The sequence below is a fragment of the Protopterus annectens genome, chromosome 2.part1 (assembly GCF_019279795.1).
Source record: "Protopterus annectens isolate FY-2018-M chromosome 2.part1, PAN1.0, whole genome shotgun sequence".
In the NCBI taxonomy this organism is placed as follows: Eukaryota; Metazoa; Chordata; order Ceratodontiformes; family Protopteridae; genus Protopterus; species Protopterus annectens.
The window spans coordinates 725584416-725612413 of record NC_056729.1 but is presented as its reverse complement, the minus strand read 5'-3'; positions in this window follow the sequence as shown (position 1 = coordinate 725612413).

The following is a 27998-nucleotide window of genomic DNA, read 5'->3' as shown; positions in this document are numbered from 1 at the left end:
GCACACCTGTTAAGTGAATTACAGCAGTCACTATTCATGGAAGGTGTATACTAGCATGGCCCATCTTCACTTGCCATTATTTGGCCACTCCACCCTACAAATGTCCCCCAACTCTGCCAGATTGCAAGGTCAGCTCATGTGCACAGCCCTTGGAGGTCACACAGTGCCTTCACTATTGCTGTTGAGTCAGGGTTATATCTGGCACAATTCATGACCTTGACTGTGTTCAGATACAGCCATTCTTAGGGAGCTTTGGATGTATGCTTCAGTTCACTTTTGCATTTCAGGATGACACCCCTGCCCATCCTCAGTGCTTTTGCAGATGCTTGACAACTATGGGCCACATGAGTGTCATTTTGCAGTTTCCCAAATTCAGAACACCATGTCTACCAGCCTAGTTCCTGCTAATAAAAAGCAATATCTTAGATTATGTAGCCCAGGCAGGTATGACCCCAGCCCTGAGCAGCATCCTACCATCACCCAGAATGATGCCATACTACAAGCAGAAAATGATTGATTTCAACAATTGGGTAAGTTTCTGGTGTCATTCTAAGGGGATCCAGTATCTGTCTGCCTGGGATGACATGACTGACAGACCTCGAGGCTTTGCCAGAGATAGCCTGCATCTGTCACCCCTGGGCTTCTGGATACCTGACAAGGCTCTTGCCACCCCTATAGTGCCTTTTTTAGATGGTGTTCCAAAGACCAAATTACAACCATAACATCTACAAACAAATGCAATCTGAGGGTCATGTTCCTCAATGCTAGAAGTGTAAATCTCAAAAAAGCACTCATTTGAGGCACTTTTTAAAATGGAGAACATCGACATTTGTATTGTAACAGAGACCTGGTTCAAGGCAGCAGAAAGCCCCTCCCCCACTACCTTTTGGCCCCAGAACTTAGACTGAAGATCAAAGGCAGTGGTATTTCCATATTCATAAAGGATGAACACACCTCTAGACTGGTAGCTCAACATAACGCATCAGAGATACTTCAGGTACAGCTAACATTGATTAAGACAGCAATTCAGGTCGTAGCCTGCTATAGGTCCCCAACCATGTCCCAAGACTCACACTCCATGTTCCTAAACACCCTGGAGAATATTAGGGACAAACCTAACACTCTCTTACTAGGTGACTTCAACTACCCTCCATTAACTGTGAAAACTACTCATCTACCAATACACTTGCCCAACATTTCCTGGAGTTCATTAATTCCAAAGCCTTGGACCAGCTCATTCTTACCCTCACGAGATAGCAGCATCCTTGACCTGGTCATTACTAACATGGGCGACCATTGCTCTACACCAATATTCAGCTCCTCCCTGGTTAGATCCGACAACAAACTAATCAGTTTGGAAACCCACATCCTTCCCACTTCCCCAGTAAAGGTAAACACCATGAAAAACTTCTCCAAAGCTAACTTTGGGATCCTAAAAACAGAGGTGGCTAACTTCACGGCACCCATGCAAATAGACAATAGTTGTGTGACTGCAGAATCATACACCAATGCACTGTACAAACACATACACAAATGCATAGATCTTTACATACCCAATAGAACCAATACACTCTCCTCCAAAAAAAGAAAGCCAATCTGGTGGTCCCCTGCCATAACCAAACTCTACAAGAGAAGGAGGAAACTGATGCGGAATAAGGTGAAGTCCCAAGATTGGACAATTTTCCTTATCTGCCTCAACAAAAAGTTGAGATCCCTCATCAAATCCTCTAAAGCTAGGTATGAAAACAGAATTGCAGCAGATAGTAATGACAACCACAAGGCCTTCTATAGTTACATAAAGAATCTCCACGGCAAAACCCAGATTTGTTCTGAGCTACTGCACAATAGAAACATCCAAAAACTAAAGTACTCCACAAATGGAATTGAAGAATAAAGACGCAAACCACAAGTTATTAAATGTAAGTGCTTTCGTTTACTTAAGTACAGAAAACTTCTTCAGACAAACAATTAGATACAATAAACAGTTTAAGTACTGTGCAAGTGTGACATCATCATACACATTGGACAAAACCTGCCCACATTTAAACTAACAACAGCCAGAAAATGGAACATCATAAGGAAATAAAACTCGTCAAGTACATTAAACTCATCAGCTAATCAAAGTTATTTCTCACTAAAACCAGTGTCATACTCAAATTACATTATATATAATTATAATAATTAAAAAATATATATCAAAAATATATTATATTATATTAAAAATATATACACACACATGCACACAGCTTTCTAAACCACCAAACAAGGAACATCAATAATCAGTGATTGAATGTAGAGAATGTACTTACAAAAATAAATGCATCATCTCAGCAAGGAGTTTAATTTAAGCATACACTTGATAGATAAGCTATCATTTAGCCCTGGGGGTGTATGGGTATTAAGCCTGAGCTGCCAGGCTAATTCTTTTTCCTCTAATCTTAGAAATGTTGGGCCCCCCCTATCATTATCTGTTACCCTGTCGATGGCTAAAAACAGGAACTCATGGGTGGGGTTCGAACTCACGTGTCTAGCCAAAGCATTATTCAAGTTCATCTTATTAATATTATAAGTATGTTCATAAATCCTAAGCTTCAATGGTCTTTCCATCTTTCCAATGTAAAAAGATGGACAAGACTTACACATACTCAAATAAACGACCCCCTTTGACTCACAATTGAATTTCCCTTTTACTGGGAAACAATGATTTTGTATTGTAAAGCTGTTACTGGTGCTAATGTATTTGCATGACCGACAATGCCCACATTTTGACATACCATAATAAGGGGAGTGGGTGTATGATGTACAATTCTCAAGTATTGCTTTCAGATTCCACCCTCTCCTAAAAACCACTGTTGGTGTATCACCCACTTTATCCTGAATGGATGTGTCCTCATAAAGGAAGCACCAGTTTTTTATCAAAATATCCCTCAGTAAAGGTGTGTCAAGTGAAAAAGTTGTAACAAATCCAATCGTGTTAACCCTAAGGGTTTGTGGTTGTAGGGGTTCATCATCAATTGTTGCACAGGTTGATTTCACCATAAGATCCTGCTCAACAATAAGTGGCAAACAATCATCTTCCTGTATGGGAACAATTCCTTTACAATTGTGTTCCCCATCGGCCTATCTCCAATCGCATGTTATCCCTCATCTAGACCAACTAATAGTGGTTTAAATGTCCCATCAATCCTTTTATAGTGAACTTCACTAATTAACTGACCCACTAATCTCAAAGGGTAACTTCTCTTAAGGAACATTTCCCTTAATAAGTTACATTCCTTCAAGAAGTCAGAATCAAGGGTCACCATCCTTGCTGCCCTGACAAGCTGCCCTTTGATGACTGCTCTCTTCTGATGATAAGGGTGGGAACTTGTGTAATGGAGAAAGGCATTCGAGTATGTGGGTTTCCTAAAATCTTAGATATAAATCTCCTATTGGCCCTATCCTTGGTCAACTCAACATCCAGATACGCTATTTTTTCTCCCTGAAAATAACAATTGAATTCTAAAAAGCTAGTGGACCCTGAGATATAATGTACAAAATCTAACCCTTCCACATCATGAAGATGTCATCCAAATAGTGGGTGTACCACAAGGATCTTTGTTGGAAAAGAGCATCCTTAAATAAAAAGTTTTTCTCCCAGTGGGCCATTACAATATTTGCAAAGGTGGCTCCACAGGGCGAGCCCATGGCCACACCCGTCTTCTGCAAGTAATATTCTTTATTAAAAATAAAAAAGTTGTTACTTAATACTAAATCCAGTAGATAGTCAATAAGTTTTATAGTCAACTCATCCATGCCTTTATCCAACAAAAAGTCCCTTACCCAATTCCGCCATAAATCTTGGGGAATGGATCCCGGACGTCAATTGTTAAAAAAATAATCTCATTGTCGTATGGTAACTTATTAATGGCTTCTAAAAATGCCCAAGAATCTTTACAAATATGAGACTCTGTTAATAATACTTGCTTCAATTTAGAATCAAAAAAATTGGCACACCCATAAGTAGTGGATTGCCTTCCATCCACAATCGGTCGTAGTGGGGAGGAGGGGGGGGGGTTAGCCAAATATTTATGGATTTTTGGCAATCCAAAAATGACAGCCACAACTGGGCAAGTGATGTTCAGATAGTTATACAAATTAATGTCAACTGATCCATCAATGAACAAATCATTAATGAACCCTCTAATTTGCTGGTAGGCACCACTGATTTCATTTCTGGAGACTTTAACATATGCTTCACTAGACAATAAGAGGCACAGTCTCCCAACATAATCACCATTGTTCATAAAGATTAAGCCCCCTCCCTTGTCAGGTTTTATGATACGAATACCAGCAAATTTCAAGTCCATTAATGCTTCCCTTTCAGGGGCAGATAGATTATCAACATGTCGGAAATGCACTAACTTATTATTCAAGAGAGACCTAATATCATTCTCACACACCTTCTCAAATAATAGGATATATATCTGTAATGGAGGTTTAAATATACTAGCAATCCTAAAATCAGACACCAAACTATTAAAGTTACCCAATAAAACATTCAAATTAAGCTTCCTAGTGTAACATTTCAAATCCATCAATGTCTTTACCAAGTCACTCCGCTTACTCGGTACAAAAGTAAGGCCTTTAGCTAAGGTCTCAATCAAACTAACTGATGGTACAAAATCAGAATAATTGAATATCTTAAAGTCCCCAGTGCTGTTATAAAGAGTTTGCACTGTGTTGGGGCACTCAGTGGGCCCTTCACATATTTTACACCCAGTTGGCCCTTCAGATATATTGGGCTCGGTATTAACTATCTCTTCCTCCGTCTGTTCTGTTGTTTCTTCTTCCAATGTTGTTGTTGGAAACCACCCTGTTGGTAAGCTGGTTTGTTCCCATTGACCCCCCGAAAATCCTGGAGGTTATTAGAATTGTTACCTGCATCCACAGTGTTAGTAGGACCATTATGGCCCCACTGGTTAGCGATTCTCTTGCTCCTCCTAACACTTGGCTTTTCAGGTTCAGTGTTATTGTCAAAAACAACAGTACCAGTAGTACCATTAGTATTGGCGGCATTAGTCACATTAACCCCCAAACCCACTCTCACACCTTATGTTGGTCTGCAAATTAGTTGGAGGCAAGGGGTAAGCAAGCCCATGCTCGTAGTCATGTTTGTCCCTATTGAGTTTCTTAATTTCGGTCTCTTTAATTCTCACCAAAGCGTTTTCAATACTAGAAAAAATACGAGTGAAGTCATACTTGTAACGCGGAAATTCAGTGTCCACCTGGATGTCCCCATCCAAACGAATCAAGTCCGCTTTAAGGGCCTCGGTCTGCGAACTATAATCTTTAACCAAAAATTCCAAAAATTCGCAGCTCTGTTGATCAAACAACTTCAATAATTCCACATGCTGTATGGAATAAGGTATCAAACCAGTGGGATAGCACCATTCCCATAAACCCTTTGGGACTTGTTGTCGTTTGAGACATTCTCCAAAATATTCTATTTCCACCTGAAGTTTTTTTAAATTTAAACAACTTCTGGTCAAACAGTTTTAGGTTCTTGACAATGAGGTTCTGATTCTGTACAGAGGCATTAGGCAAGCCATCCGGTGGCACATTGTTAAACCCCATCAAAATAGGTTATTTTAACCAGTCATTCAAATTCGGTACAAAGTTATTAGTACTTACAATTCCTTGATGTGCATTCACAAGTTGGCGATTTTAGTTCCTAATAGTATTCGTAAGTATATCCTGACTGGCAACACCACTTGAACCAGCCGAAGAAATGGACATAAAAATACTCATCCTTCGATCCTGTGATCCAGAAGATTGCACCAACAAAGTATTCCCCATCGGTTGAATTGAATTCATGTTCATTTGGCTGTATAAGTCATTAACACGTTGCGTAAGGTTCTGGATGAGGGCTGTAAGCATTCCAAGTTCGTTAGACCTCGGTAGGTTGGTTGAGCTCTCACCAGAGAAAATCACTTGTGATTCAGGAGCCCCTTCATTCTCCATACCAAACCAAAAACAAAAGAAACATCCAAAAACTAAAGTACTCCACAAACAGAATTGAAGGATAAAGACTCAAACCACAAGTTATTAAATGTAAGCACTATCGTTTACTTAAGTACATCAAACTTCTTCAGACAAACAATTAGATAAATAAACAGTTTAAATACTGTGCAAGTGTGATATCATCACGCACATTAGACAAAACCTGCCCACATTTAAACTAACAACAGCCAAAAAATGGAACATCACAAGGAAATAAAACTCATCAAGTACATTAAAATCATCAGCTAATCAAAGTTATTTCTCACTAAAACCAGTGTCTCATACTTGAATTACATTACATATAATTATAATAATTAAAAATATATATTAAAAATATAAACACACACTTATATATACATGCATGCACACAGCATTCTAAACCACCAAACAAGGAACATCAAGAATCAGTGACTGAATGTAGAGAATGTACTTACAAAAATAAATGCATCATCTCAGCAAGGATTTTAATTTAAGCTTATACTTGATAGATAAGCTATCATTTAGCCCTGAGGGTGTATGAGCATTAAGTCTGAGCTGCCAGGCTAATTCTTTTTCCTCTAATCCTAGAGATGTTGGGCCCTCCCTGGGGTAACTCCTATACCAAGCCAAAAGATATTGCCAATATACTGGCAGACAGATTCAGTGCCAGCTTTACCCCCCTACCCCTGAAGCACCAATCACAATACCAGTAGATTGCCAGGCACCCAGTATTACTGCTGCACAGGTTAAAACAGCACTGTCCAAGGCCAATAATACAGCTTCTATGGGACCTGACAATATCCCTGGTTGTGTTCTACATGAACTACAGGGTTAGCTGGCACCTCACCTGTGTGCCCTGTTCAATCACAGCCTCACCTCAGGCTTTGTTCCTGCTGAATGGCGCACTGCTACAGTCATCCCTCTCTACAAAGGAGGAGCGATTACAGACCCTGGGAGCTATCACTCCATTAGCCTGACAAGTCTGATATGCAAAGCTATGGAATGCATCATCATGGACCTAATAAACAAGGATATAGGCAATCTCCAAACTCTGGATCCCACACAGTTTGGTTTTGTGAAGGGTAGATCATGCTTGCTCAACTTGGTTGACTTCTTTGAGTCAGTCAACAGAGCTGTGGATAATGGCAAGGTGGCTCATACAGCCAGCCTTGATCTGGCCTAGGATTTTGATACCATTCCCCACTCAGGAATCATAGAAATAGTCACTAAGCTTGGCATCAACCCCTATATCACTAGATGGGTTGCAAACTGGCTCACAGATAGAACCCACAGTGTGAAAGTAGCTGACTCTAAGTCAGACTGCCGATTAGTCATGAGTGGAGTCCCACAGGGTTTGGTCCTGGGTCCTCTCCTTTTTGGTATCTACTTCTCTGAAGTCCAGGTCAACACAAAGGGATTCTAGCCGACATAGTTCATAGACAATTTCAAGTTGAGAGCTATTATTAACTCCCCAAGTGATGTTGAAATCTTACAGAGTGGCCTCACTGTGACCACTGTCTGGTGTCAGAACCATGGCATTAAGCTCAATGCCAAAAAATGTGTCATCATCCCATTTGGGAAAAACCCAGTTCCCATGAATTACCACACTGATAGTAGTCCACTGAACACAGAAGGCATTATAAGAGATTGGGGATCACAGGTTGACAGCACTCTCTCTTTTGATCACGACATTGCCACTGTGGTCCGAAAGTCCTTCTATGTGGCACATCTCATTGCTAAGGGTTTTGTATCCAGGAAGAAAGAGGTCATTGTCTCCCTCTACTCTTCCCTCATTAGGCCAATCATCGAGTACAATGCTCCATTTGGCATGTACCTCATTAGACACCTGCAACAACTGGAGGGGCCACAAAAGTACCTCACAAAGAGGATCCTAGGCCTTAATCACTTGTCCTATATGGATAGATTCAAAAAACTCCAACTATTCTCTGTCTCATATCACCTACTTAGAGGCAATCTCTGTTTGACTTACAAAGCCATGTCTGACCAAGCTCTGTTAGAAATGCTACATCTAAAGAAATCCCAATCCCTCCACACCACATACTCCAGAGACCTCAGCCTCATTACCACAATTAAAAGAATATGCTGGAGGGACAGGTTCATAACCCAGAGACTGCCCGTGATATGGAACACACTTCCCATACATGTCAAGCAGAAAACCTCGCTGACCCTCTTCAAGAGAAATCTTGATGAGTGGATGGGAAACAGAAAATTCACCCCAGGGATAACACCAATGGCTCTACTCAACAGAGGCACTAGGAACTAAGGTCGGGTGGCACTATGACAGGGTAATCCTATGGCTAGGCTTGTAAAGGCCCCAGGTCTATTAGCCTAGTACACACCTATGAACCTATGAACAGTGGCACCAGCAAGGTACAGATGGGGATGGTGGGCCTGAGGTGGAGTGAGGTGTTGCTTGTGCAGCACATGTATCTTTATTAATATTGTCTGTAGATTTCAGCCTTGATCTCGATACACCATTACACATTGCAACACATGCCTTTGGGAGACTTGATGTTATGCATACGCTACCTGTAGAGAGCCCTGGATTATGTTTCCTGTGGAACAACTCTTCCATCTGATTACCTTAACCCATAGGCCACACTTATGCAGAGTCCAGGCAATTGTCAACACATGTACTGCACAGCCAGTACTTGCTAGACATTCATGCAAGTCCCTCAGTGTTGTTGCATGTTTCTGGGCAGCTTCTTTGACCAGTTTGCAACATGTGTTGCCATCTGTTTTTATGGGCATTTGTTTATTTTCTACAATATTGTTGTCCCATACTTCATAGTCAAATATATGACTGTCTGCACTGTTTGCCATGGTATATGCAATGGTGAGGTAAGGCTACGTCTCCCACTCCTGAGTGCTACCTTTTGGATATGGGATCCATTCCATGGTTTGTAAGATGTGTGTAACCCACAGCTGCCTCTGTTGCAGGTAAGTGGGCAAATGTCATTGACTTACTTCTTGGACAGCAGACCATTACTTGGTGTGACATTGAGGCCCTGTTCTTGGTGGAAGGTGTGTACTCAAGAAGAGTGAATGCTGTCATGGGTTCATAGGTTCATAGATTAGTACTAAGCTAACTTGCCCTTGCAAGCCATTTTAAGCCTAGCCAATTATCCCTTGTGAGACTCAAACCCTGCACATTGTATTTGAAGGGCAAACACCTTAATCATTAGGCCACCCTCCCAAGCCTGTCCGTACCTCAAAAGCTGCATTCACAATATGTTACTTGGAGTGTGTGCACACATATGCTTCCACCGTTTGTTAAGGTATGTATTCCCCATATTTGTTGTCCTAACATAGGATTCCATATTACACATTCATTGCTCATGTTAGGATCACATTATAGGTTGTAAAAGGTGTGGAATATGGTATTGTGATATGCCATTGTGTAGATTTGTAACAGTTGCCATTGTAATAGTGGTATATACACTGCTGTAGGACCTGCTCACCAGTCTGAGAGATACTAGTGGCACTGGTGAGATCACAGGCGAGACTTTCCCAGGCTTCCACTTTATATTGTATTGGGAGCCCTGGTACTGGTCTTGCAGCAGTCTCACGTCATGTTTTTTTTTTTACAAGGAGTCCTACCATGACCTTGGACTCCTGTATGCCTCAGCACTGTGCCTGAAAGCACATGCCATCTCCAGCACCTGCCATACTTCCTACAGTGCGAGCTACAACCAGTTATGAGCTGTATTCCCACCTGAGAGGTTTAAATACCTCTGATTTCCTGCCCTTTGCCATGATTGGATGGTTTTGAATATGCTGAGCTAAGCTACAGGCAAACCTGCTTAGCTAAGGTTGGCAGTGATTAAAGGGGCAGATTCAGCACTGATTACCAATGGGCAAATCTTGCTTAGCATTCATATTTGCACAATGCTTACACCTGGTCAGCATAGCTGTGCAATGCTTAGCATTGCTTATGTTTTATTTTATTGGGCTACCACCTTATGGGATTGATTCATCATTCATTACATATTATAAATTTGTTCACCTTCCCTGACATCCCCCAATGTGCTTTCATTACTTTTATTATTATGTGACTATACTGTATGGGGCACTCTGGTTGAGAAATATAAGTTATTTCCTACATAAATATACAAATAAATTAAAATTGTAATGATTTCACATACAAAATGGAAATGGGTTTGGTAAGGCTCAATCCATGAATGACTACATGCAAAGCGCATGCTCTAACCACTACACTGTTATATTACTGCTTATGTTAGATGTCTATTGCTATTTCACTTATCTTGCTGTTTCAGCTGGGCTAAGCATAGCTAAGCAATGGGCACACCTAGCTATGTTTAAACTTTATTGCAAATGTGAAAAAAAATGTATTTGTTGTGTTTTTTACTTTGTTCGATTCAGAATATCCATGCTAATGCTAAACCTGTTATTCTATCAACTTTCTATAAGTTTGTAATGGCAATGTTTCCGAGTTGTCCCTTATGGCTTTGTCCAGATTTCTTACTCTAAGGGTTGTAAGGTGTGCATTATATACTTCATACCCTTCTGAACATTCATGTTAATGCTAAACATGTTATTCTATCAACTTTCTAAGTCTGTAGTGGCAATTGTCCCTTATGGCTTTGTCCAGATTTCTTACTCTGATGGGTTGAGAGGTGTGCATTATATACTTCATACCCTTCAGAAAATTCATGCTAATGCTAAACCTGTTATTCTATCAACTTTCTAGGTTTGTAGTGGCAATTGTCCCTTACGGCTTTGTCCAGATTTCTTACTCTGATGGGTTGAGAGGTGTGCATTATATACTTTATACCCTTCAGAAAATTAATGCTAATGCTAAACCTGTTATTCTATCAACTTTCTAGGTTTGCAGTGGCAATTGTCCCTTATGGCTTTTTCCAGATTTCTTACTCTGACGGGTTGAGACGTGTGTGTTATATACTTCATATCCTTCAGAAAATTCATGCTAATGCTAAACCTGTTATTCTATCATCTTTCTAAGTTTGTGGTGGCAATTGTCCCTTATGGCTTTGCCCAGATTTTTTACTCTGATGGGTTGAGATGTGTAATGAGTGATCTCGCTCTATTTAAATTGTAGTAGGGCAATTCTAGTGTGCAGGAGGCATGTGTATTGTGAGAGCACTACTCTCAAACACACCCCCTGCACTCATACACAGATCCGTGTCTGTATTACAATATGGCAGCACCCCTTTGTGAATATGTGTGGCATGCTGCCATGCTGCACAGGAACGGTCCCTTCCATGCAGGAATAAGCTATTCCTGCATGGAAGTTTACTGAATCCGGGAGAAAGAATATGATACATAACACGTTCAAAAATACAAGGAAAAATAAGAGGAGCCTATTGAAATGCATTAAACAGCTGTGAGGGTATTTACTAGAAGGATCAAGGTCACTGATGTTAACAGATACAAGAAAAGTTAATAGAAAAGCAGCTGTTGCAATTTAAGTTGACAAAGGTTGAGCCAGACATTATATGTTTCTGCACTGAGGTAGATTCATTGATATGACAGAATTTCAGAAAAAGAAGTTTAAGAAATATAAACACGAAGAATTTAATAAAAACATATTCAAAGATATGGCTATTTCTTGAGTAAAACAAACTAAAGCAAATCAGGAAAGGAGAAAAAAGGCCATAAGAATGTGGCAATGTTACAAAAGGCAGCATACAGTGAAGGAGTGCAGACTCTGAAAGGCAATAAGCAGACATAGGAAATATGTGTGCAAAGTGCAAAATAATTATTTTGTTAGGCTATGCAGAAGTATAAGAATTGTCCAATTCAAAGAGACGAGTCAGGGCAGCACAATGTAAGAATATGTCATCCACATCCTTCTCCTTCCCTTTTTTACATGGGGACAGGCTACCACAGCAACTGGCACCATTTCTCTGAGTTCATAGCCAGTGTCTTACCTACTACTGCAGTCATATCTGTCTTGTCTCAGGTCTTCTCTCATATAATCCACCCATCTTCTGCATGGTCATCCTTGTCTTCTACAGCCATATTCCTGTCTTTCCCAAATCTGCTTTATCAAATTGCCTTCTATTTTTCTACACCTGTAACTGAAACACCATAATCTGTTCTCTTTAGCTTTGTCTGTAATTGGGGATATTCTGGCTTCTGCTCTGATGTTTTCATTTCTTTTTCTACTTAGTATGTTATAATGCTTATCTGAGGCACTTTTTTTTCAAATCCTCAAGCTTCTTCATTTGCTCTGACTTCACTGCCTATGTTTCTTTGTCACACAGAAGCACTGACCTCACCATTGTTTTATACACCTTCATTTTCAACTTCGTAGCCATTCTTGTGTCAGACATTAACCCTAATACATTGTACAATTTGGCCACAGCAACTCTGGTTCTAGCTTGGTCTTCCTTATCCTGACTTCTTTTCTCTTCTCATATTTTCTACTCCACCTCTCAGTTACTATAAGCTTATAACCTGCTCCACTGTTTTCCTTCTTTTTCATATTTAAGTTTCCTCCAGTATCCTTATTTGTTGCCACCATCACTGCCTTTTCTGTACTTAGTTTCATCCTATGCACCTTCTGTTTTGTATTCCGCGTCCCTATCATTTGCTGAAGTTTCTGTCTGTGTGGCACATCATCTGCATACAGCAGGTTTTTTGACATGTTACTTCTGAGATGTTTTATTGATGCAGTCCATCAACAGTATGAACAGCACTTGGCTCAGAGATGAGCCTTGATGCACACTTAGTCCTACTGGGGACCTCTGTGTATATTTGAACACTGTTCATACTGTTTTCATTGAGTCCTTGCACATAGCCTGTGCTAATTCATTCAGTGTTTCCGTAACTACAGACCATCATAGGATTGCCCAAATTAGCATTCTCAAGACCTATCATATGCTTTTACCAAATGTATGAATGCCCAGTTGGTCTCCTTCCTCATGTCCAGCCTCTTATCCACTATCTAACTCACTGCAAACATCGAGTCCATTACAACGTATCTTGATCTGAAGCTGAACTGAGTATTTACCATCTGACCTTTTAATAATACTCTACCACCTCACTAATGCATGCTAACTCTAACACTGCCACTTGCTCCTAACCCAAGCCCTGCATATTACCTTTAAAAAACCTTTCTGTAACACTACAACTATTCACATGAGAGTTTAAGATGCACACACACACGCAGCAACAAACATGTATTACATTAAAGCTATCCCCTTACCTAATCCACTCCTAACCCACCAACAATCATAAACACATGCTTAACCATAACACCAACCACTTATGACCAGACGGTGAGAGAATATGAGACAAGACCTGAGACAGACAGGCATGATTGTTATATATGGTAGGACACTGACTATAATCTCAGAGAAGTGTTGACAGTTGCTATGATACTGTGGTCCCAATTAAAAAGGGGTTGGAGGAGGATATATCTATATCTATACTATATATATATATATATATATATATATATATATATATATATATATATATATAATATATATATATATATATATATATATATATATATATATAAAATATATAGATTAGCTATATCAATTTATAAGCTATATCTATTTATCTAACTATATATAACTATAACTATACCTATATATCATCTCTCTCTCTCTCTACATATGTATATATATAGATATATATATATATATATATGTGTGTGTGTGTGTGTGTATATATATATATATATATATATATATATATATATATAGATATGTATAAAACACACACAAACACACACACACACACACACACACACACACACACACACACACACACACACACACATAGGTACATATTTCTTCATTGAAGAAAAAGCATATTGAACTACAACGTAGCGAGCATGCTATTAAACTATCAAAAAAAAGAACACAAGCTACTGCATGTTTTTTCAGGTGGGAGCAATCCCCCCACCCCTCCCCCTATGTGGGCTGTCATCCCCAACATCCCTGCTAAATATATAGTTCAACTCCAATAATGCACTACAGGACAGAAAGGGCAATTTCCACTTATCCCCACTGTATCACAATCTCACACAGAAATAAATGCTGGCATTTACAGTTGTTCTGTTCTCCTTCATTAAACACACCATACCAAATGACATTTGATGACCATAATTAAACTTCCATAAACATAGCTTTATTGAACAGTATTTTAATATAGTAATCACAGCATGATCATCCACATAACCATTTACTAGGTCAGCGTAACCTCACTCGCCCCAATCAAATAAGCAGCATCTTCACCTCCACTCACTTTTACTTATCCAGTGGTGACCCATCTCTCACTTTCATTCCCAAACTCACTAAATTAAACATCTGAACCCCTTTTACTAGGGAAGTGTAACCCCCTCACCCTAACCAAATAAACAGCATTTTCATCTCTGCTCACTTACTTTTACTTATTAAGCAGTGCCCCATCACTCACTTCCATTCCCCAACTCATTGAATTAAACTCCCAACACCAGAGGTGAGTACAGAAGAGGGACAAACCTGCCTCTCTTCTCTGCCTAAACACCAGACCTATAAAATAACCAAACAATCCTCAAAGTTCCTAAAAAAGGAAGGATGGGCGGGTAGTAAGTTCAGAACGAAATCGGATCCCTTACCCAGTTACTCTCACAGAAAACCAGTTAAGCCCCTCCTTACACTTACCTCATTTCCTCCCACCCCTCCTACTTCCCAGTTTAACCCTTCCATCCTCACCACACTAACTTTCTTCGACTACCATCATAACTCCCATTACTATTCCTACCTGCCCACATCCGAAGAAGTCCCTGGACAAATTTCTTCACAAACCTCATTTGTCCCGGTCTCCTTTAATAAAAACACCACACCAAATGACATTTGATGACCTTTATTAAACTTCCATAAACATAACTTTATTGAACAATATTTTAATTTATTAATCCCAGCATGAACATCCATATAACCATTTACTAGGGCAGAGTAACCTGGCTCACCCCAACCAAATAAGCATTGTCCTCACCTCCACTCAATATTTTACTTATCCAGCAGTATCCCACCACTCACTTTAATTCCCAAACTCATCAAATTAAACATCCAACTTCTTTTACTAGGGCAGCATAACCCCACTCACCCTAACCAAATAAGAAGTGTTCTTATTTTTATTTATAAGACAGCATCCCATTGAGCACTTTGCTTTCTCAACTCATTGAATTAAACATAAGGCACCAGAGGGGGAACAGAAGAGGGACAATCTGCCCCTTTTCTCCACCAACCAGCCTGACAGAGGTAGTTCTCCCTTAATCACTCCAAAACCTTCAGCAAAACCTTCTAAAACAAACCAAAGTTTACATAAAGGAGACCCACCAAATTCATTCAGGTTCACTCTATCCTCTCTGAAACAAACTGTATCCCTGTCATCGTTATCCCAAATGCCCCATTATATAAATACCTAAAAGCAGCCAGCTGCCTCTCTAGCTAAAAATTAACAAAAGAGTGAGCCCTCTCCAATGCCAAAATAACTGTGGTACTACCTCCCACCACACAATACATATACCTGGGTAAAACCTCTTTAAAATAAACATATCCTCACTTATCCTAACAACTAACTGTAACTTCAGAATTAATCTCAGATTGCTACCAGCAAAATGTACCAACAGGACTCTAAGGAGCCCAATACAACCCAAAACAATGCCAACCCAATTGTGTGCCATCCAGCCTAACTGCAGCTCCCTTGTGCTGCCCAATGGATATTAGAATGACCAAAATGAGATTTCCTTTCCTTGAAAATAAATACTAAGCCAGTCACCATACCCAATTATCTAATATAAGACAAGAAAGCATTGATGATCAACAACCCACCCTCTTAATGACTTTAATTAATCTGCCTGCCCTCGTTAAATCCAATAACCTTAGTATACTCTAAAACTGAATGGAAAACCTCTCTCCCAGAAACCAACACTGAAAAGCTTTCCTTAAAATATACAAACTGATTACACATCTCCACCATGCCCCCTACCAATAAAAATAAAGTCCTGAGGACTCCCAACATAAGACCACAGCAACCTGTTAGCCTAACCCACTGGACACAGCAAATCATTCCTGTCTTTTCCCAATATTATCTGCCTGCTTTCCCCAACTGATCTGTTTTAGATCTATATAACCAAACATGCACAGAAGCAAAAGTCCTTGAAACATCCTGCCAAACTAGTGACCAACCAACTCTGACACCCTAAGCATTCGTTAATACATCCAAAAAGTGAACATCACATACACATATAGTCCAGTGAATCTCCATTTACCAACACTAATCCCTGCAACAAAACTTTCAAAATGTGCCTTGTCAATGGCCATCTTCTGTCAGTCTTCACTCTGTCAACCCTACCCCAACCTTACCCCAACCCTTCAATATACAAACCACAGTCCAAAATTTAGTAAAGTCCCATAACTCTGCCACCCAGGCAACTATACTAATCACAGCTAAGTCCATCTTTATTGTCTGAGCTGCCTTACATAGTTCCCAAGCCTGAACCAAATATCTCAGCAATCAGTATGTGCCAACTAAGTAACCATCACCCAATGATGTTTGCTTTTACCTCTGCTCAACAACAAGGCCACAAACCCACAAAAGGAACAACCAGGGTGAACTGTCTAACATGCAAACTTCAGGAGCCCTAGGAACTCCATGGCATCCTTATCCGCACCTTGTCCTTGGATTTCCCCACTGAATCTTTTCTTTCAAATGTATCTCCTTTGCACCTGGTAAACAAAACAAGCCATGGCCTGCATCCACTAGCAATCCCAGAAAATAATGCCTTGCTTGAGTCTAGTATCCTCTGTCTAGCCAGTGAAATAGCCAGTTCCTCACACATCCTGAAAACCATCAGCATACCTTCCAATTCTCCATCAAACCCTTCATCTACTTTTAAGAAATCATCCATATAACGTGCCACCTCCTTGCAGCCCACCCACTGCTGCCTAATCTAGTGGAGATTAGTGCTAAACCTCTCAAAGTTGCACAGGCCACCAAGTATCCCATTGGCATAGCCTTTTCAAAGTAAAACTTAAACCCAACTATCCTGCCCAACAATGGCCACTCTTCCTCCCAAACTAGCAGTAAATAAAAAACAGATTCAGTATCTACGTTTCTTAACCATGGGTCCATAAACTCCCAAATGACTTGTAGTGCATCATCCAAAGACACATAAGTGACTCTTGCATCATCTCCCAAAATAATAACATACACAGAATTCTCCTTGGGATAAGACCAGTGGTGAATCAAATTAAATTCCCTGTCAACTTTCTAGGAACCAACCCCCAAAGAAAAAAACCTTAAAACTGTAAAGGGAGGAATATCAAACAGACTCAATAAGCTACACACCCACCATTCCTTCTTCACAAAGGCTTCCAAAATCTCTTCCTTCCTCTACAAGGAACATGGATTCCTACAAGTTGACCCCCCTTTTACCACCCCTGATTTAATAGAAAGTCTCTCAGAAAACCCATCTACTAATTTGACTGCAACTGCTGAATCAGAAAATTGCATGAGCAGTTGACATAATCCCTGTACGTTAATAGGAAAATGCATTCCCTGTTCTTCTGTTTGACCCACAAATGGACACCCTGTTCTCTTCCCCCAAAATTCCACCTGCCCCAACTAACCCGAAATCCAAGAAATGATAAAGGTAACCTACCTGATCCAGGCTACTGTGAACTCAAATTAACTAAGGTGCCTTTCCATCTGCCACCTGCATAGCTGAATGCAAGCCTGCACACTTTGAACAGGTGTGCACAAATCTACACACTACCCATAAAATAAAAAGGTAACCTACCCGATTCTGGTTGCTGCAAACTCAAATTCTGGATCCCAAAGTCCAACCTAGCCTCATGCTGTCATGACTACCCCCACTTGTGGACAACCCCAAACTCCCCATAATCAAAACCTACACACCTGCTTCACCCTGCCCCTGATGTACCTCATCCTCACCTGTTCCTGCACTGCTAACAAACCGCACCAACTCTGGCATGTCTAAATGAGTAACTAAAAATGTATCATTACCTGTGACCTCACTGTGCACCACTCCCAGTGGCCAGAATATCCACCACAGCAGCATCCATCAACTGATTAGTCCACTTACTTTGTACTGCTGGCTGATGCAAACTCTGCACTTCCACCATCTGTAACCTCTTTAAGTACAACTCCCATGGCCAGAACATTCACTGCATCAGCATCCACCACCTGTCTAATCAACTTCCCTTGGCCCACCAGCTGATGCAAACTTTACACTTCCACCTTCTGTGACCTCATTGTGGATGAGGCCAGTGGCCGGAGCATCCACCGCATCAGTCTGCAAAAGAAAAGACAAGTGTAAATCCTCTGAAAACAAAACACACACACACACACACACACACACACACACACACACACACACACACACACACACACACACACACCCACACACAAAACAACAACAACATTGCAGGTTGAAGGGACCAAATCCTATACGCTGTGAACTAAACCTCATAGCCTTAACCACAGCACCCTGTTTCAGCACTAATTAATATGAACAAGGCCATAACTACAAGTGGGACCGCAACCCGGAAATAGTACAATCTGAACATATTGCTGTTACAAACACAGCTCCTTGATACAATGACAGCTTCTGCTTTAGCATGACTTTCTGCAGGATGTGGCACCTACATCTCAAATGCCAGTTGTTATTTTGTACCTCTCTCTTTAATGACTTACCTACCACTCCTTCTCAGAAACCAGCAATTATGAAATGGTCAAAATATGAACCAAAAATCAGGACATTCAACACAGCTGAGAGTTAAGCCTCACTGCTATACTCTAGAGATGCTTGTAACATAGACCTCATCTCATACCTCTCGAGCGTTTAGAGCAGGAAATGTGGGAAAAGCTACAAATCATGGGGGGGCAAAAGCCCACATATAGGGACTCTTTAAATATTGCTCTCATAGACTTAAAATACCAATCCAAGCAGATAACATAATTGGTTCCTGTAAACATGAATTCTCTGAAGGGTATAATGTCTAAACTGAAGTGCCTGTCATTATTTTCTGATTTCCCCCTCAAACCTCAGTTGCTAGAATAAAAGGTTCCATGTGACTATGCATTTCTGAAGGATTCAAATCCTGAAACTTAAATGCCTGTCATTACTCAGATTTAGTCCTCACAGATTTGCTTGCATACCAATGACTTGGATATGCCTCCTGCAGAACACACCTGCAAATAATTAGCATGCCCATCTGGGCACAGGAGAACAAACTGATGATAACTACAACAGAACTATCTGTGAATTTATTGTTTGGTAACTGGGTATCTGATACTAGCACTAGCTTCAGCCACTACCTGGATCCAGCAGCACCATTTGTAGGCAAAGGAATACATATGCAACATTTTTACACACAATAATTCTTTTAAACACACATAGTAACCATTAAAAAGGAAGAAAATAAATTATAGGGCAACCCTTTTCATCCTTCCCTAACTGCTTTGCCACTCGTGAATGTATTGGTTACATGTACTTATTATTTATTCTGCGGTTTCAACACATGATAGAATAGAATAAATATAGCTGTAGTCTCCTTACATGACACATGCCAAACTGTCTTTTCAATGATATACATTAAGCAAATGCCATGCCTTCTATAATTTAATTTTTTCCACAGATCAGCTTTTTGCTTGAAACCATCTGAGATAGCTAAAGATTTTTATCATTATTGTAAGATAAAAGTAGGTCACCAGTGGCATATAAACTCCTTCTGGACAGCACTGCCCACCCGTTTCTCTGATATATAATTAAATTGAGAGAGATAACCAAAATCCACTTGATGAGCAATCGCCTGCTCCCTTCCCCTTCGGTCCACATTTTCTGTAGCCTATCAGAAGAAACTGCAAGTGGTATGGTACACTAAAAACATAACTAACCTTATCAGAGGATCGCCTGTGTATAGGCAAATGCTGATAAACACACAAAATAACTTGGGGCAAAAATGTGAGACAAAAGCTGCCAATACCATGAGACTTCCAACTCTGTACCCATCCCCACCCCACCCCCAAAGCTGCTACTGCTTAACACGCATGCGCAGCACTTGACCTTTACTTGCCTCACATCTCAGCCCATGAAAATGCTCATGTCACCTGAGGGAAACAACCCAATGGCACAATGCTGCCAGCTTTACTCTTCCACCACCATTGTTTGCTACCATGGACATAAAAAAAAGCACAACATGAACTCTCATGAAAGGAAAAGTCAGAATCAAACTCTGTAGCGTGTATCTATGAAGCAACCATCTTAACCTTTACTCCAGACCACAATCATAATAAAAGGAACCCTGAACTTGCAGCAAGACCGGCACAAAGAACTTTCCACGGTACAAAATAAATGCAGTAGTCATTACTCCACATACAACATAAAAATCTTCCACAAAAAGGGGTAAGTAAAATTATTGCCATAACCTAAAACCTGCAAACCACTACTACTCCAATCCCTTACAGCACCCGTGTGCAAATACCTCAAATAACTCAGTGAACCTAACAGCTATCACTACATTTCGATGAAGAACTTTAGGAAGTTACTGGACCATCTACCTAAACGCTCCCTTTATCTCCTAAACTGTACCTAGTGTGCAGCTATGCTACCACAGTCCCTTTAAACCTATTCCCCTTCCCTGGATGTTATACTACAGCTGAGACCATATCAGCATGCCCCACAGCACAGTAGCAGCTGAATGAACACACCACAAAATAAATAAATAAATAAATAAATAAATAAATAAATACACTCACTTAACTTACTCCTCCATACCAACCATTGTTAACACGAGGCCTACCTGCACCAGAACAGCCTACTGGTGGATGTAGTACTTGCCCTTGCAAGTTCACGCCAAAATCTGATCACTAACCCAGTTACACTCACACAAAACCACTTATGCCCCTCCTTACACTTACCTCATTTCCTCCCAACCCTCCTAGTTTCCAATTTAACCCTTTCATCCCACCACACTAACTTTCTTCTACTACCATTTTAACTCCCATTACTATTCCTACCTGCCCACACCCAAAGATGTCTATAGACAAATTGATTTGTTCCCAACCCTCATTAAGCTGTATTTTGATAATACAGGTCAGCTTTTATTTCTTTAAAAAAAAAAAAACTTTCATCAAAACAAACGTTACCATATGTAGCTATCTAAGCATGAAAATATGTTAGTAAGGGTAATACTCCAGACACTATGAATGCAAGAGGCTCATTTCCCTGAAGAAAAACTGAGTTTTGCCTTTTATACTTCTGCATGAATTAACAGTTTATTCAAATATGTACAGTGAGTGTTTATAAATCATATAGTTATTTTGTGTTATGCCAAAATGCATGAGCTACTTTGTTTAGTGCTTTTATATTTAATATGCAGTGGTAGACCCTGAATGCGCTACAGTTATATATATTATTTTAACTTAGCTTGGCCATTTTGAAAATGTTGATGGGATTAAAAGTTAGCTGCATGCTGCAGCTGTTTTAAGGCTAAAGTGATTGAGTCTTATTTCAGATCTGCGGTGGCAATGGAACTTGAACCCTTCTTAAAAGAAAAGGATGATGTTAGCTAATAAGGTAATGACCTATGTTCTTTATGGTTATCTCATCACTTTCCCAAAATTATATGGCCCTATCATTTTATTTTATTTTGTAAATGAGAGAAATAGCTAGGAAAAGTCATCCAGCAACCAAAATTACTTAACAGTACTTCTCTCATGATGAGATTTGATGGTGAAGCACTTATGTGTAGTGTGGAGTAAGGAAACAGACTGTATGCTACAAGTCTATTGTCCACGTAGATAAATGTTGCTGAGTCATCAGAGATCCAGGACATCATTGTGAAATTACCATTAACTAGGCATGAGTCTGAACAAAAATCAGTGAAATAATTTATGAGTTATACATTCAGAAAATTAGGCAGGTGCTTTTCACTGACCTAACTGATAATTTTTGTTTTCTTTAAGTGTCTAAACACAGAATGTACACATTCTTAAAAGAATATTGGCTACTCACTTGATTTCAGAAACGTGTATTGAAATATATTTTTACATGCTCATCTGTTATACTGGACATTCTCTTTTGGATAGTAGTTGTGTAGTCCTCTGCAAAGGGAAAATGGTTGAACTTACTTAGTGGTATTCCTGGCGATTGTAAAACAGTTTCCAATCATACTTACTGCTTACATCTGAAATGTCCATAATATCACAGAATGTCCAGATTTTTATCCCATGTTTTTATCTTGTTCTTCATAAAATTTGTAATTTCTGGCAAATTTTTCAGGACAGGAGTCACTAAATAATGAAAGACTTTTGAGTTTCATACTTTATGTCCCTCAGGAAATGCATGTGAATGCAAAATCTGTTATTCTAGCAATTCTGTAAATTTCTAGCAATTCTGTAAATTTCTAACAGCATTTTTTAATCTGTCCCTATTTTTATTCCTTTAGCCCCCATTATATTTGGAACTGTATCTGCTTCTAGTGCTATGAAGTAGAGATGTATGGGCTCTGGATCTAGTGATTCAACACTCTGTGCTACCTTCAGGGTCACTAAAGCAGCACAGGCTATACATATTATCAGTGGTGGATTATAATAAGGGCAACTAAGGTGGCCACCTGGAGTCCACATCTCCAGGGAGGCCTATAATCAATCATCCATCTAAATGAAATATTTACAAGAATTTTGTTTTATTCAACATTGCTAACTAACATTAGTTATCATATTAGCTGAATGCAATAGTCCAGACATTATCACTAAAAGCACAGTTTAAAAAAAAACATTTAAATGTGAGCTTGAATATTTGGCTGAAGCTTTTGGCACATATGCAGTACATGCTCTGCAGCAGTGATACCACTGTACCAAACAGTGCACATGCACAAATACTGCAGCCAAATGATGTTGTGCTATTCCCTTTTATCAATGTATACAAGCTGATTTCCACTTTAGTAAGATAAAGTCAAATGTTCCATGTATTAACAAATTGGATGCAATTCCTAGTTACTGTTTGCACTTTTTTTCTGGAAGCATACCTTTCAACCTTCCTTTAGTGCATTTTATCAGCCCCAGGCACAAGAATATAGGAGGATGTCTGGTGGATAACTGGCTGGGGTAGGAGGTAGAGTGTAATATCCTTGGTTACAAGAAAGGCAGAGGATATCATAGATGTCCAGGTTAAGACACTGTTAGCCAATCCCGATCAGACTACTGAGAGAGATAGCATAGGAGAGAAGGATCAAAATAAAGGATAAAGTACTAGTCATTCAGTGGTGTGAACACTGGCTGTAGGGGATTTTCACTGTTGATATGACACCCTGACCATATTGCAAAAATGGGAAAAATGGGTTTGTGAATGGATGGATGATTTAGAAGAATGGGTTATGTTGATGTGACACCAACCCTATGTGCAAAAATGGGAAAAAGGGGTTTGTGGATGGATGTTTGGATGAATGGATGATTTTGGGAGAATAGATTATGCTATGCTGGGAGAGTTGTCCATGGATGAGTTAGAAGACTGGGATAAACTGAGGGTTTAAACTAATTATAGTAATTGAAAAGGGATGGAGTAGTGATGGTTATTGACAATGCATGAGGGAGAATCAAAAAGTCAAAATGAAGAGATTACCAATGGTGCTAAATAGGAATGCGAGGAGGGTGATTAGGAAAAAAGATCGGGACTAAAAAAAATTGGAATGTAGGGGGTGGTGAGGTACACAAAATAAAATGCAAGCAGACTAACAAAACAACAGCAAATATTGCGTAGATAGTAAGGATGAAAGATTAAATGATTTAGCAAAAGGGATCAATAAGGAAAGTAAAAGAATAAATAGATAAGGAAAGTCAGGGTGTATTTAGGTACACACCACAAATATAGAAAGGAAGTGCAAGACTGGCTATACTGAACAAGGATGGAAAGGAGATCACAGAACATTGGAAAGAAACAAAATTACTGAATTAATACTTTGCTTTAGTCAGCAAAAAGTCATCAGAATGCTGGATTGTGCTCTGTAGGGGATGGATGAATGTTTCAAAGAAGTAGTACTTCCTTACTACAGAGCCCTTGTTAGACTGCATGCTGAGTGCTGTCTCCAGTTCTAGAGACCATATAAAGAAAGGGGCATTGTTATTGCTAGAAACAGTCTGAAGGAAAGTTATCAGAATGATCTATGGGATGGAAGTGGAGGAATATGACCAGAAGCTAGAGAATCTAGAGAGTTTTTTTTTCACTTGAGACCAAGAAAGATGGGGTGGGAAAAATACTTGAAATCTGGATCATATCGGAAATGTGTAAAGGGGTCATGTTGAACAGAAAGAGAAAAGTAGGTCATAGATAGAGGACATAGAAAGCAGAATGTAGTGACATACCAATCACTTGATCTCCAAAAGTCCTTTTAATAGAGGAGACTGAAGAGGCATGGGATGAATTACTAGAAAAGATAATAGAGAGGATATGCTTGTAGACATTCATGAGAGCGTGCAACCAGTAGAAAGGGAGACGATTAACTAGGGATACAATAGATATAATGTGAAATGCACTTAAAAGGGCAGACTAGCTTCATTTTTGTAATTCTGTAATCCAGCAGATGTAATGTAATACAAAGGAGTAGAACTAGGGACCAAATCTCTTAGCTTATTTTTTACTTCTGTCCGGCTCTGGTACACATGGATTCTTTGTTGTGTAGATTCTGAAAATAAAAAGTAGTTTCATTTAATACCATGTCTTTTGCCATCTCCTCCTACCTAATCTCCTTCATGTTTCTAATTTTCATCTTTTCAGGTTCTCCTTGCCTAACTTGTTTATCAATAAAAGTTTTCAACCTTTCTAAATAGAACTGGTATTTATGAATATAGCTTCCACATGCCCAGACTACCTGATTTGTTCTTTCTCAGTTAGGCCCGATCAAAAGACAGCAGCTTTTTCCCAGAAAATGTCTAAACTTATTGAAATAAATATATTAAAACTAAAAGTTTTAAAACATACACATCTGATTAATTTATATAATGAAATCTTCAAATTCACTTGGAGTATTAGTACCACAGACATGGCCTTAGGAACTAGGTTAACAAAGATAAATGCATAAAACAGGCACTTCCCTCCAGACAAAAACAGAGTAGATCTAATGATGTTTAGATTAAGGGGAATATTATAAATCCTGGAAATCAAAAATAATATCATGTTTATTAAATCAGACCACAAACTAATGTTAGCCTCTCAAGCCATTGGCAATTACTAATCCTTCTTCAGCTATGCTAGAAAACTAAGAAGCAGGACATATTACTGCCCTGAACTCATATGTAAAAGCTTCACCTACTTGGACATCTTCTGACAGCACAAAGCATTTTCTGGCAAAACCATTCCATAAAGTATTCAACCTAAGTCTAGCATCTGGGTCAGTACCAGAAGTGTGGTGTACAACAATGGTGATGCTGTTCCATAAGGGTGGTCTCACCACAGATCTGAGAAATTATAGACCCATCAGTCTAATAAGTCTCATTTGCTAGGCTATGGAACATATTTTTACAGACCTGATAAACTTTGGCATTAAATATCTCCTTAGGCTATACCCACAACAGTTTGACTTTCAGAGGGTAGAGCCTGTCTAACGAATCTTGTCAATATCTTCAAAAGGGTAACACAGTAGGTTTTTGTCCACACAACATACCTTAATCTTGGCGAGGCCTTTGACGTCATCTCCAATAGTTAATAAGCTACAAGCATTAAAAACTGACCCCTGTGCAGTAAGATGGATAGCCAATTTTCTGAATGACACAACTGCCATGCTGCAAGTGCCCGGTGCAGCATCAGACATTATGAAGGTAGCCAGTGATCTTTTTTTTTCTTTCTTTCTTTTTTTTTGACACACACACACACACACACACACATATATATATATATATATATATATATATATAGATAGATAGATAGATAGATGTGTATATATGTATATATATATATATATATATATATATATATATATATATATATATATATATATATATATCTATGTCAGACAGATTGTCAGCATTTTCTGTTCTCTCCTTTAGTTGTGCTGTTTAAATATATATATATATATATATATATATATATATATATATATATATATAGATAGATGTGTATATATGTACATATATATATATATATGTATATATATATATATATATATATATATATATATATATATGTCAGACAGATTGTCAGCATTTTCTGTTCTCTCCTTTAGTTGTGCTGTTTAAATATATATATATATATATATATATATATATATAGATAGATGTGTATATATGTATATATATATATATATATATATATATATATATATATATATATATATATATATATATATATATGTCAGACAGATTGTCAGCATTTTCTGTTCTCTCCTTTAGTTGTGCTGTTTAAATATATATATATATATATATATATATATATATATATATATATATACACACATATATATATATATATATATATATATATATATATATAGCTATATAGATATATATATATATATATATATATATATATATATATATATATATATATGTATATATATATATCATTTCAGGACTCACAATTGTGAATCACAGAGATGCAATAGCAGTATTTTCAAGTGGTTGGATTGGTGCAATGATATGATCTCACCATTTTCAGCTACGTAAATCTAAAGAGATTACAATATAAACACTTATTAAGTTACACATTAAGTTACTTGATATGATTACAGTACTCATTAAGGTATGGGGCTCATTATGGAAAATGAGGAAAATCTAAATACTAGAAGAACACAAAGTGAAACTGGCTAAGCTTAAAATGGGTCGCAAGGGCAGCTAGCCTAGTATTTACCTATGAATCGATGAATAATAAGTGGGAAGATATGTGGACAATAACCGTTGCGTCTTATTGCATCTGTCCTAAAGTCATATTAATATAACAAGCAACACAAGAAACAACAGCTTATGTGTGGTAGCATTAGACAGCAAAGGCTCTGTTGTAATAGTTTGTCATTGTGGTACATCCTTTAGTCATACCAGTTGTACAAAAAGTCTTACTCAACCACTACAAACTCACATAGGTTAATAGGTTCATAGGTTGGTACTAGGCTATTGGCCCTAGAGCCTATACAAGCCTAACCATAAAAATTCCCTGGCTATTTCTTCCCACAGTATTTACGTGATCCCCGGCATGAATTTCCTATCTCCCATCCAATAATCAATGTTCCTTTTGAAGAGGGCCAAACAGGTGCTCTGCTTGACATGTATGCGCAGTCTATTCCAGAGTCTGGGGAGTCTCTGGGTCAGGAACCTATCCCTCCAGCATGTTTTGTTCATTGTGTGATGACAAGGTGTAGATCCCTGGAGTGTGTGTCTCTGAAGGATTGGGATTTCTTTAAGTGTAGCATGTCCAACAGCTCTGGTTTTGACATTGCCTTGTTTGTTAAGCAGAGATAGCCTCTGAATAGACGATATGCGACAGAGTATAGGTGGAGTTTTTTTAGATGGTCCGCATAAGGCATCTGCTTTAGGACTGTGATTCTTTTAGTTTGGTATTTCTGCAGCCGTTCCAGTTGTTGCAGATGTCCTGAGAGGTACATACCAAACAGGGCACTGTACTCTATAATGGGTCTAATGAGGAATGAGTACAGTGGGACAATGACCTCCTTTTTTCTGGATGAAAAGCCCTTAGTGATGAGGTGTGCCACATAGAAGGATTTCCTGACTGTTGTGTCGATGTGGTTATCGAAGGTGAGACCACTGTCCACCTGTGTCCCTAAGTCTCTTATCACTCTTTTGGTGTTTAGTGTACTGCCACCTATGTGGTAATTCATGGGTACATGTTTTTTTCCCAAAGGGGATAACTATACATTTTTTGGCATTGAACTTGAGCCCATGGCTCAGGCACCAAGCATCTGTTTCTGTAAGGCCCTTTTGTAGAATGTCCACATCATTTG